The sequence below is a fragment of the Xyrauchen texanus genome, chromosome 8 (genome assembly GCF_025860055.1).
Source record: "Xyrauchen texanus isolate HMW12.3.18 chromosome 8, RBS_HiC_50CHRs, whole genome shotgun sequence".
In the NCBI taxonomy this organism is placed as follows: domain Eukaryota; kingdom Metazoa; phylum Chordata; class Actinopteri; order Cypriniformes; family Catostomidae; genus Xyrauchen; species Xyrauchen texanus.
In genome coordinates, this window is record NC_068283.1 from 39,906,470 (window position 1) to 39,919,978 (window position 13,509).

A 13,509-nucleotide genomic window follows, 5' to 3' on the forward strand; every position below is an offset into this window, starting at 1 on the left:
AGGCTAATTTATCATTTGTGGGCAAACAGGCTTCATTTAGTTTGCCTAAAATCCGGCTTTTCCAGAGTGGGAAGCTTCCGTCATTATGTCAGAGCGCCTTGGTCATAACAACACAGAAACACTTCAAAATAAAAGTTCTGTCAAAATAAAAGCTTAAAAAGGGCTGGACTGGGAAGAGAAATCAGCCCGGGATTTTACATAGCAACTGGCCCAAATGTTGAGCCAAAAGTTGTTGAGAGGGGAGGTTCGCTCTGTGTTGGGTTCGCTGTCCTTTTCTGCATATAGCGGCGCAGTTTTGTGGTCCGTTCTGCATAACGCGGCAGCTCATTTAGCTTATCGCGGCCCATTCTGCCCGTTTCGCTACCGACCCACCGGCCCGCTCGGTTCTCCCGATGGCCAAACCACTCCTGATCAGCGCCAAAGCGCATCGGCCCACCGGGAAAATGCCCGGTATGCCAGATTACCAGTCCAGCCCTGCTTTCATTTGATTAAAGATTGAATAATTGTATTTATTTAGGGGGCGTTCACACTGGTGCCCACTGGTTTGCTGCAGTCCGATTCCGAGTGCGATTGTTCCCGGTGCACCCCGCTGCGTTGGTCTGGTTTGCAGAGTGAACGACAACTGCGTATATGTGCACTTCATGGCATAACTCATCAGATGTCCAGGGGAAGGCGGCTTGCTGCTGCTCGCAAACTGCATTTTTTGAGGTGACAGCTGAGTGCAAGGAATTAATTAGCTTCATTCGAGTACCAAAAAGAAAATAGCGGTACTCATACTCGTTCTCAAAATAATGGTATCGGAACATCCCTAAAAAACCGTTGAATCAGATTTTCATTTGCTCTAAAGGAATATTCTGGGTCAAACTATATATCTTAAGTACTTTGGCATCTGTGACATGCTGCCAGCAGTTACAAATGATTTTTGATCGGTCACTCAGTTTGTGAAAACACAGGACAAATGTGTGTATAGAAATGCACTCGGAAATCTAAAGGACAAAAGTGCAGCATTGGTTCAAGTAAATCATTTGTTTTTAAATCCCAAGATCTTAAATGTTATTTGTATTTTTCCCTCCACTTAATGCGTACATCCCACATCTGGTTTCACTCAGAGGCCTCTTTCCAGTGGGTTTGCGTAATTCAGTGCTGTCCAGTGAGACAGATGTAGTGTGGGAGAACATGCGTGTGCAGCAGACACATGTGACCGTGTGAGCATTTAGTGTGCAGCATTGTGTACTGCTACTATGACAGTAAAATTGTTGGTAAAGCCATAAAGAAACATAGCGTAAAATGTTTTTCTGATCTCCACTGGAATGTGAACTGAACTGAGAAAAGTTCATCATGGAGTCAAACTATGTGCACATCTGCAAAACTGTACCCTTTCAGTTGAAGCGCTTGATTTTACTCGATTTATTCTATTGCGATTTTGGCAATCAAACCCAAAGGCAAACAAAAACAAAGAGAAACTTAGACGAGGAAGGTGTGAAAGATGGTTTAAAGATATGACTAAGTTCTTCAGTTGTTTATGTTTTGCATGCTAACAAAAACATTGTTCAAACATAACAAATAAATGTAAAACATCAAGAGATAAAATAAGCGTTAATAGTTCTGTTGATCTCATGAAAATGTTGTAACTGGCGCATTTTTCCAATATGTCATTATCTGGTTGATTCATAGCACGTATTGCGGCAGTTCTGAAGTGAAATGTCCACTGTGTGGCGCTAAAAGGAGAACATCCTAGAAATGCCCTAGCAACCATTCAGAACATCCTAGAAATGCCCTAGCAACCATTCAGATCATCCTAGAAATGCCCTAGCAACCATTCAGAACATCCTAGAAATGCCCTAGCAACCATTCAGAACATCCTAGAAATGCCCTAGCAACCATTCAGAACATCCTAGAAATGCCCTAGAACCATTCAGAACATCCTAGAAATGCCCTAGCAACCATTCAGAACAATTCTAAAAATGCCCTAGCAACCATTCGGAACATCCTAAAAATGCCCTAGCAACCATTCAGAACATCCTACAAATGCCCTAGCGACCAGTCAGAACATCCTAGAAATGCCCTGGCAACCATTCAGAACAATTCTAAAAATGCCCTAGCAACCAGCCAGAACATCCTAGAAATGCCCTAGCAACCATTCAGAACATCCTAGAAATGCCCTAGCAACCATTCAGAACAATTCTAAAAATGCCCTAGCAACCATTCAGAACATCCTAAAAATGCCCTAGCAACCCCACACAGAACATCCTAGAAATGCCCTAGCAACCATTCAGAACATCCTACAAATGCCCTAGCAACCAGTCAGAACATCCTAGAAATGCCTTGGCAACCATTCAGAACAATTCTAAAAATGCCCTAGCAACCAGTCAGAACATCCTACAAATGCCCTAGCAACCAGTCAGAGCATCCTAGAAATGCCCTAGCAACCATTCAGAACAATTCTAGAAATGCCCTAGCAACCATTCAGAACATCCTAGAAATGCCCTAGCAACCATTCAGAACAATTCTAAAAATGCCCTAGCAACCATTCAGAACATCCTAAAAATGCCCGAGCAACCCCACACAGAACATCCTAGAAATGCCCTAGCAACCATTCAGAACATCCTACAAATGCCCTAGCAACCAGTCATAACATCCTAGAAATGCCTTGGCAACCATTCAGAACAATTCTAAAAATGCCCTAGCAACCAGTCAGAACATCCTACAAATGCCCTAGCAACCAGTCAGAGCATCCTAGAAATGCCCTAGCAACCATTCAGAACAATTCTAGAAATGCCCTAGCAACCATTCAGAACATCCTAGAAATGCCCTAGCAACCATTCAGAACAATTCTAGAAATGCCCTTGCAACCATTCAGAACATCCTAAAAATGCCCGAGCAACCCCACACAGAACATCCTAGAAATGCCCTAGCAACCATTCAGAACATCCTACAAATGCCCTAGCAACCAGTCAGAACATCCTAGAAATGCCTTGGCAACCATTCAGAACAATTCTAAAAATGCCCTAGCAACCAGTCAGAACATCCTACAAATGCCCTAGCAACCAGTCAGAGCATCCTAGAAATGCCCTAGCAACCATTCAGAACAATTCTAGAAATGCCCTAGCAACCATTCAGAACATCCTAGAAATGCAGTTAAATGGAGTTAAATGTTTTCCCAAACAGATAATATATATATATATATATATATATATATATATATATATATATATATATATATATATATATATATAAGATGTGGAGTAGAGTTTAATAATGCAATAAAATAATATTGCATTATTGCAATAAAGTGGAATTGCACGGTTTAAGAAGAGCCATCAGATCTTAAAAGGAAGTAGAAATTTTCTCTGTACTCTAGAACTTTTATGAAGGTTTAGTGATTCTTGGATCTGGTGATTGGCAAAGCTATGGAATGTCCTTAACTGCACCCTGGTGCTCATGAAACCACTCTCGAATTTGATTAGCTGTGTGGAATATGAAAAATCTTGAGGGAACAGTGTTTGCAAAACATTTTGGACCTTTTTCCTGTAAAATTGCCTCATATTGGCTTATATTATTACCAGACAGAGCAATCATTAGAAATGATGAATCCCCTGAGATAATTTATCATTCAGTTATGATCCTCAACATGTTTGGCAACAGATATTGAATGTTGAAACATCATTTAATTTATACAGATGTCTCCTGGCTGAAAGAAGTGGGGAAAGTGATGACTCATCGAACCATATTCCCATCAGACCATTCAGAACCATTCGGTTCCAGGTTTTGAGCTTCTAACAAATGCTGTATGTTGGCCTTGGATACAAGACGTTTACGAATAGTCATCCTACCATAAAGCCACTGGCTTTTTGAGACTCACAGTTACAGAGTTGAATCACAGAGGTGCTGCCTCAGTTCTGTGGTCAATTTTTGAGGCTGATGTGACTTTATCCATGTTGTTACTTCATTTACTTAATTCAACTATCTAAGGCGATACACAGTACACATATACGAGGTGTTTGCTAAGGCTAGCGTCACTATTACTATTGCTCATACTGAGGGTTATGGATTTACTCAAAGAGACAGTTCACCCAAAAATGACAATGCTCTCATTATTTACTCACCCTCATGGCATCCCAGATGTGAATGACATTATTTCTTCTGCTGAACACAAACAAAGATATTTAGAAGAATAGAAAGAAAGCTCTGTAGGTCCATACAATGCAAGTGAATGGGTGCCAATATTTTTATGCTCCAAAATGCTCATAAACACAGCATAAAAGTAATCCATATGACTCCAGTGGTGTAATCCATGTCTTCTGATGCAATATGATAGGTGTGGAGTCGTATGGATTACTTTTATGCTGTGTTTATGTGCATTTTGGAGCATAATAATATTGGCACCCATTCACTTGCATTGTATGGACCTACAGAGCTGAGATATTCTTTTAAAAATCGTTGTTTGTGTTCAGCAGAAGAAAGAAAGTCATACACATCTGGGATGGCATGAGGGTGAGTAAATGTTTTGGGTGAACGATCCCTTTAAGCAAATCCCGTAAATAACGTCACAAAACACAACGTAACTCAATATAACGCAACATAACGCAACACAACATATCATGACGCAACGTAACAAAATATAATGCAGTGTAACTTAACACCTATAACCACCATAACATGTGGCTTGTTAAGGAGTGATGGAAGTAATGGATGTTATGACTTTTTCCTGGAAGACAAAATAAATCTGTTGACTTACATTTAAGGAGGGACGAAAGATCGAGATTTTTATCAAGAGATTGGAGTATATATAAAGACTTGACGTGGCTCTTTTGATTTAGGCCATTAAGATAACTCCCTAGCAACCATATAGCAAAACACCTTCCAGCGATTCATAACATAACACAAGTACGCTTTGCATTCTCAACGTTGCCACAAGAGGAGCTATAATGAGATTAGTGTGAACTGTTTCTCTTTCAGAGCAAGTAAGTTAAAGCCAATATTTTTATAGCAACTTACTTGAATAATAATGCATCCTGTTTAATGGCACAGACTGTTGAAGGTAACTCTATTGCCTTTTTGAGTACTGAGGTTTCTTCCACCACAGTAACACAAAATGCACGTTAAACACGTTAAACCGTATTAGCAATGCGGTGGGTAAGTGCTTGCATCTGCATTCATGTATTGCATCTTGCGTTGGGTATGTTTCGGTCTTTAAGTTTTTTTACAGTGTAGAACATCCATATCAAAAGGATGATTCTGATCAAATCATAGTTGGTAATGTTATTCCAAAAGTTGCACAATATGCCTCATTGAAAAGTTTACCACATTTTCTGAGCTGGAATTTCATATTGAATTTTCCCATCTTTATCTGTAGCCTTTCTTTCGTGTTAGTCCCAAGATCTTTTTCATTCTCTAATTTTCAGCTTGAACTAGTCCTTTTAACCTTTCCTACATTTTCCTTCCATTTTTTCCTTTAAGGAGAAATTTGTGAAGAGTGATTCATCCATCGATCCAGCAAATCCACTGGACAGATCTTCTCTAGTGCTTTGTAAATATTTGAGGATTGTAGGGCTGTTATTTCTAAACAGCCTTCTCTCCAGCTGTTGTTCATATGAAAGATTACATGTTCTTCTGAAGCTGCTCTCAAGACTTGAGTGGATCTGATTTCACAATCGGAATCAGAATTTTGATTCTATTTGAAACGACCCCTTTCCCATCAATGGCTTATTATCATTTGTCTAACTTTAATTTATCACCTGCAACTGTTCAAGACATCAGTTGGGACCTTTTAACCTCAACCTTTCTGAATGACAGAATTTAAGAGATTGTGTGTGCCGACACAATAGTATGTTCTGAATGGTTGCTAGGGCATTTTTAGGATGTTCTGGTTGGTTGCTAAGGCATTTTTAGGATGTTCTGGTTGGTTGTTGGGACATTTTTAGGATGCTCTGAATGGTTGCTAGGGCATTTCTAGGATGTTCTGGTTGGTTGTTGGGGCATTTTTAGGATGTTCTGAATGGTTGCTAGGGCATTTTTAGGATGTTCTGAATGGTTGCTAGGGCATTTTTAGGATGTTCTGGTTGGTTGTTGGGGCATTTTTAGGATGTTCTGAATGGTTGCTAGGGCATTTTTAGGATGTTCTGGTTGGTTGTTGGGGCATTTTTAGGATGCTCTGAATGGTTGCTAGGGCATTTCTAGGATGTTCTGGTTGGTTGTTGGGGCATTTTTAGGATGCTCTGAATGGTTGCTAGGGCATTTCTAGGATGTTCTGGTTGGTTGTTGGGGAATTTTTAGGATGCTCTGAATGGTTGCTAGGGCATTTCTAGGATGTTCTGGTTGGTTGTTGGGGCATTTTTAGGATGTTTTGAATGGTTGCTAAGGCATTTCTAGGATGATCTGGTTGGTTGTTGGGGCATTTTTAGGATGCACTGAATGGTTGCTAGGGCATTTCTAGGATGTTCTGGGTGGTTGTTGGGGCATTTTTAGGATGTTCTGAATGGTTGCTAGGGCATTTCTAGGATGTTCTGTGTGGTTGTTAGGGCATTTTTAGGATGTTCTGAATGGTTGCTAGGGCATTTCTAGGATGTTCTGGTTGGTTGTTGGTGCATTTTAGGATGTTCTGAATGGTTGCTAGGGCATTTTTAGGATGTTCTGAATGGTTGCTAGGGCATTTCTAGGATGTTCTGGATGGTTGCTAGGGCATTTCTAGGATGTTCTGAATGGTTGCTAGGGCATTTCTAGGATGTTCTTGGTGGTTACAAGCAAGGATTCAAAACGAAATGTTTTTAATTTTCAGGTTTTTTTCATTCCGGTTCAGAGGTTACACTCCCTCCTTTCTAATTTATAACCGGTTAGAATGAAATAAAAGAGTGGAGAATAACGGGGTGGATGAAATGCCACTTGCAGTGTTGCCAGATCTCTCAAGAGAAATAAGCAATCTGGTCTGAAAAATCATGTCTAAAATAAGCCACTTGCCTCACCTAAATAAGCAAAATAGAGCAATTAATAATGTTTCCTGTGTGGTGGATTTATCAGCATAGCATAAGCATTCAGTTAATTAACAGTATAATTTTAATTTCAGATCTGCTTCTCAGTCAAAACCGTGCATGTATATGTAGTCATCTACATAATGCGACATTCACAACGGGCAATTAGGCAAAGAAATTTGTGATGCAGTGGTTTCTTTCACGATCAAAGCATTTTTCAGTTTCATTTTTTCAGGCAACACAAAGTGGTGTAATTGCAAAAATGGACTGTGAATAACTCCTTTGGCTGTTGGTTTCATGAAAACTATCAGAACAAAATGAACAGTTTTACCAGCATTTAAAAATAAAGTTTCTGTGATTTGAACAGTTTTTAGCCCCTGGTTGCAAGGGCATTTCTAATATGTTCTTGCTAGGGTATTTAAAGGATGTTCAGGGTGGTTGCTAGGGCATTTCTTGGATGATCGGGATGGTTGCTAGGTGGTTATAGTACTTTGGTCCCTAGATATGGCTCAGGACCCTCTTGATACGTTAGTCAGATTTGTTTACCCATTTTATAATATAGCTGGTGCAAATCTTAGGTCGGATCACTTAGAAAAGGAAAAGCATGCACACCTCTCCTCAACAAGACACAGAATTTGAGGCATCATTCATTGATACAGGAGCAGTAGTAAAAGTGATGCTAACAGTGAGTCTTAAAATGGATTTAAAAATCATGTTGACAGCCACAATACACTTCTTTGGTTCATGAGAGTTCAGTGCTGTTGAATGAGGTTGTTTAAGAATGGTAAACACACTAAGGCCACCTGTAGGTGTTGACAGTCATCTGGGTCATAGAGCGGGAGATCTGGAGCAGCGTTTGACTGACCTACTTCCACACGAGATCTTTAGAACGCAGGAGACAGAAATGGATCTTAATGTTCTCGAGTCCGTTTTTCAAAATCTCGAGTCTGTAATGACATAAATGAAACCATCTGTTTTGTCATCACACATCAGTCCAAACAAACACGATACCAAATGAACGTTTGAGCGTCAAAGGCCAAATCTGTCATCCTAATGCTTTCTCGGACGTCGCAGTGAACCGAGAGGTTGATTTCGTTCAGTGTGTTGAAACACAATCAGCATGGGAAAACTAAACCATTCCTGTGAACTTGCAGGTTAAGGGTCATATGACAGTCAGCAAACAGTGTGTGTGTGTTTGCATGTCTACGTAGGGGACACGTCTACATACTTGAACATCACTCGGTGTGCTCCTGATTTGTGGGCTTTTGAATAGCTAATGTCCTTGTGGGCATATACCGTTCAAATGTGCTCTTAAAGGTCATTCTGATTCCATATTTCCATAGAAACTGCTGGAAATCATGTTCCATTATAGGCCCACTTTGCAACCTGGTATAACATTTAGCCTTATTGTGGGTCAGACAATGAGAGCATTTACATGCACAATTTTACACTGATATTGCTTAATAAGCGACAACATTTAAGGACATATAAAGACCTTAAACGGCCTTCCTGAATCAGGAAATGGTCATAAGCGGTTTGAGAGAAAACCATTCGGCACACGTTGGTTTTTGCCCATTAACCTGATATTGCGTTGCATGCAAACACATTTACTGGCTTATCCAGTGCGCAGGAAGTGTTGTGCACATGACTGCTCACAAAAGTATGATTTTAAATGCGAGTTCGGATTTGAGTTAACTGGTTTTCGTAGTTATCTGTATTTTGGTTGTTTTTGTTACACCTCTGGTCTGATTCCATGAGTGTTTCTGGTTTGTGGCGTAACTCACCCCGATCGTCTGCATTCGGCCTTTGGGATTCGTTTTTGTCAATTTGCTGTAATAAAAAAACGACGTCTTTTGTCGGAATTCGTAAGAGATGTTTAACAGACTCGTGTTTAAATTTAACAAGGGAGAAACTAATATCAGGGACTACATGGACGTATGTGTCAGAAGCATATGTGACTGGTTGGTGTTTAAGTCGTACGATTTCTTTCGAATTCTCATGAGATTGAGTTGTTTTTTTGACGTTTATTTTTGCAAAAGGACGAGTCGAAATACTTTTTTGTGGTATTCAACATATCACAAATGCTGTCAACAGACCTCAGCTTGGATTGAACCTGGAACATTTACATTTATGTATTTGGCAGATGCTTTTATCCAAAGCGACTTACAGTGCACTTATTATGGGGACAATCACCCCGGAGCAACCTGGAGTTAAGTGCCTTGCTCAAGGACACAATAGTGGTGGCTGTGGGGATCAAACCAGCAACCTTCTGAATACCAGTTATGTGCTTAGACCACTACACCACCACCACAACATTTCATTAAGGCTGTACTGATAAAAACGTATCTTAAACCCAGCTACCTACTATTGTGTATAGAGTGGCACTTAAAAGTGTCGGACACTTTATTCACACTTTAAAATGTCTGAATGTTAATTCATGACCCCTGAAAACAAATGCTGCTAGAGCGTTTCTCAGAAATAACTTTCCATTCAAACTATTCTCAATGTCATTTTTAGCTACCCTCGAATTAGCACAGGTATCCTAGCAGAGTCACCACTGGTGTAGTTCATCACATAAACTATGGACATGTTACACCAACATTCGACAACCAGAGAGTTGATTTGGAATGCCCAATTCCCAATGCGCTCCAAGTCCTCGTAGTGGCATTGTGACTTGCCTCAATCCGGGTGGCGGAGGACGAATCTCAGTTGCCTCCACGTCTGAGACCGTCAATCCGCACATCTTATCACGTGGCTTGTTGAGCACGTTACCGCGGAGACGTAGCACGTGTGGAGGCTTCACGCCATTCTCCACAGTATCCACGCACAACTCACCACACGCCCCACCGAGAGCAAGAACCACATTATAGCGACCACGAGGAGGTTACTCCATGTGACTCTACCCTCCCTAGCAACCGAGCCAAGTGGTTGCTTAGGAACCCTGACTGGAGTCACTCAGCACGCCCTGGATTCGAACTAGCGAATCCAAGGTGTGGTAGTCAGTGTCTTTACTTGCTGAGCTACCCAGGCCCCACATTTATTATTTTTCAAGAGTGGCTTAAATGTCCAAATACGTTTTGGGGCAACTTGTGTACTTTTAGTTCGCAGACAAACTCTCACAGTAATGCTTTAAACGTTTGTTATGGTTTTGTTGCGGTTCATGTGTTTTTTCTCCACACCGCTGTACCGCCGTAACTACATGGATTCTTTCTCTGTTACAAACCCTCCTTGGAATTTTCGCCCCATGTTCCCGAGACGAGGGGCAACTGTGTCGACTCCAGATGTGCAGATCTGTGGAACATTCTTGAGCAAGAGGGGGTTCAGTCTGGGGCTGAGGGCAGAGCGAGTTAAAGGGTCGGATGTGTGACAATACAAGCATGGCTAGTCCCTCTTTACTGCACATGTTGACAATCAACACAGGGTTTGTGAGAGGATCACCAGAGAGACACTCTGTTTGTCTGCTTTGAGAACATTGACCAGGCCCTTTTCAAATTGATCTGAGCACCTAAATTAATGTTACTCACGCAACCATAAGTGAGATCCATTGCGGGTGGCTCAGCGTATCGCACTACTCTGCCTTTTTGGATGGTGAGTGTTTTTGCATTTGTAATTTGAGCATTTGTGGCATAATGTTGATTACCACAAATATAAATTCAACTCGTCCCCCATTTATTTAAACAACAATGGAAGTGAATGGGGCCAGTCCATTAACATTAAAACACACAGTGTTTGGGGGTCTGGGTAGCTAAAGACGCTGACAACCACCACTGGAGTCACGAGTTCGAATCCAGAGCGTGCTGAGTGACTCCAGCCAGGTCTCTCCTAAGCAAACAAATTGGCCCGGTTGTTAGGGAGGGTAGAGTCACATGGGGTAACCTCCTCGTGGTCTTGATTAGTGTTTCTCGCTCTCAATGGGGCACGTGATAAGTTGTGTGTGGATTGCGGAGAGTAGCATGAGCCTCCACATGCTGTGAGTCTCCGCGGTGTCATGCACAATGAGGCACGTGATAAGATGCGCGGATTGACTATCTCAGAAGCGGAGGCAACTGAGACTTGTCCTACACCACCCTGATTGAGGTGAGTAACCGTGCCACCACGAGGACCTACTAATTAATAAATTATCTGCCTAATAGTGGGAATTAAGCATTCCAAATTGGGGAGAAAAGGGATAACAAACGATTAAAAAAAGTAGTAGTTTTGTTGGTGTTTCTCCCAAAGACAACCTCCGCTGTGATCGGCACCATAATGTTCAGTCACAAGATTTTGGTCAAAAGTTTAACCCTTTAATGCCAGCCCAGAGTGTCCTGAACTGAGATCGGTCGGTTTAAATGAAATGAAATTATGCATAGCGTATAGCAAAGACATAACACAATGTTCGCGCAGAAGGACACAGGAAGCGCACAAGGTTAAAAGAAAGAAAACTGCTCTCATCAAGCCATTTTATGGGGTTTTCATTCATTCTTTAGGAAGCGACAAACTGTGTTTCACTACCAACACAATCAACTTTGCTAACTTTGAAATGGAAGAGATTACAGGCACATTTAGTGATTACATATACAGCATATGAGGAGCCTCTAAATCTAGAGTGTTAACGTGATGTAACAGTGCAGGTCACACTGCGTGGGCTGGATGGCAAACACATGATGAGAGACATTTTCACTCTCTCTCTCTCTCTTACACTTCAGCTTCCGTAAGCATAAAGAGGGTTTTCATCTGTTTTAATGAAATAATGTTATAACTGTGATGGAGGGAGGGATGGATGGATGGATAGACAGAGAGAATGACACATTTTATAGAAAGTGTTTCAGATTTGTTTGTTATTTGCAAGTTTATTAGTCTAACCTTTTTTTTTAAATCTTGGCTTTTGTGCATATGGTCCATTTAAACTAAAAACGTATTTCTGGTGTCGTTACACTCGCAAAAGTTGTTTTGGGGGGAGTAAGTGATGTCGCAATTGGGGTGGAATTTGGTCTAATTGATGCAACATGCTTGCTAGGGGTCACATAGCTACGGGGGGGGGTCGTGCAACGCAACACTGCAGTCTTGTAGATGTTTTGTGGTGTGGAATTTGATTAGTCGTGAAACAAAACTGCTACATGCACAGGGTGGATGGTTTTATTATGAGTAAAAATGCTCAATTTTGTTTCATTTTCACTATTTTTAAAAGTTGAGCAACAGGTATGTATGCATACGTGAAACCAAAGCAAAATGAAACCACAAAGGGGCTGTTCACACTGAACACGTATTTGTGTTAACACATTTTTTTACAAAAAGCAGGTGCGTTGAGGCATATAGAAGCACAGCTTTCCTGTCCGAGATGCTGAAATATAGCAATATGTGTTACACTGGTCAAAGATGCACATCTGGTGCATGTTTACATAGAAAAACAATTGGAAAACAGAGCGCATTTACACAAAATTCTGTTCAGTGTGAACAGCCCCTTTGGTGACTTTTTATTAATATATTTATATATTTTTTGTAATTTTTTATTACATGTTTTAAAGGAGACCTATTATGCCCCTTTTTACAAGATGTAATACAAGTCTCAGGTGTCCCCAGAATGTGTCTGTGAAGTTTCAGCTCAAAATACCCCACGGATAATTTATTATACCATGTTATAAATGCCTCTTTTTGGGTGGAATCAAAAACACGCTGATTTCGTATGTGTCTCTTTAAATGCAAATTAGCTGCTGCTCCCCGCCCACAAGGGCTGTGCCTTTACAGCTCGTGCTTCGGATACTACAGCAACAACAAATCAGAACCAATATGACTGACAATGCAAATACTGGAGTTCAGGCAGGGATGGATTGGGAAGAGTCCCGGGATTTTACATAGCAACTTTTACATTTTACATAGCCCAAAAGTTGAGCGGGGGGTGTTCGCTGTCCTTTTCTGTATATCGCGGCGCCGTTTTGTAGTCCGTTCTGCATAATGCGCCGACTCATTTTAGCTTATCGCGGCCCGTTTCGCGACCAACCCACCAGCCCGCTCGGTTCTCCCTATGGCCAGTCCACCCCTGATCGGCCCCAAAGTCCATCGGCCCACCAGGAAAATGCCCGGTATGCCAGATTACCAGTCCAGCTTGTCCGCTGCGTCTTCAGTGGCTCTGATGCCGGGAGTACATGAAGACTCTTATGTTCACTTTTACAGCCAACAACAGAACACTTATGACACTTACGAAGCTGAGACATTATTCTTCTCACTGTATCTGCTCCAGCACGGAAAACAATGGCGGACTGTGTGTAGATCACTCAGGGAAGGAGGGTGGAGTCCATCACTAGTCGTGGGTGAGGCCTGTTCTAATGTGAGCAGAAATGAAAACAGTTCATTTTGACACACTGTTTTTGATTAATAGAAAGTAAGAAAGAGGAGTGGGTGCACTTTTAACATTGAATGGTGGTTGTGTACACACACTGCCGACTCACATTTATGTAAAAGTGAATTTTGCATAATAGGTCCCCTTTAAAACCCCTGGGATAGTCAACCATCCTAAACCTTTACTAGTCTGGAGTCGTTGTTAACCAGGTTCTCCAGCAAAAAC

General features: G+C 41.3%; 1 protein-coding gene across 3 annotated transcripts in view; it reads left to right on the forward strand.

The window, feature by feature from the left end:
* The window catches only part of LOC127647685 (Na(+)/H(+) exchange regulatory cofactor NHE-RF2-like), a 39,474-nt gene that overhangs the window by 7,071 nt on the left and 18,894 nt on the right, over positions 1–13,509 (forward strand). The gene's annotated exons all lie outside the window — the stretch shown is intronic.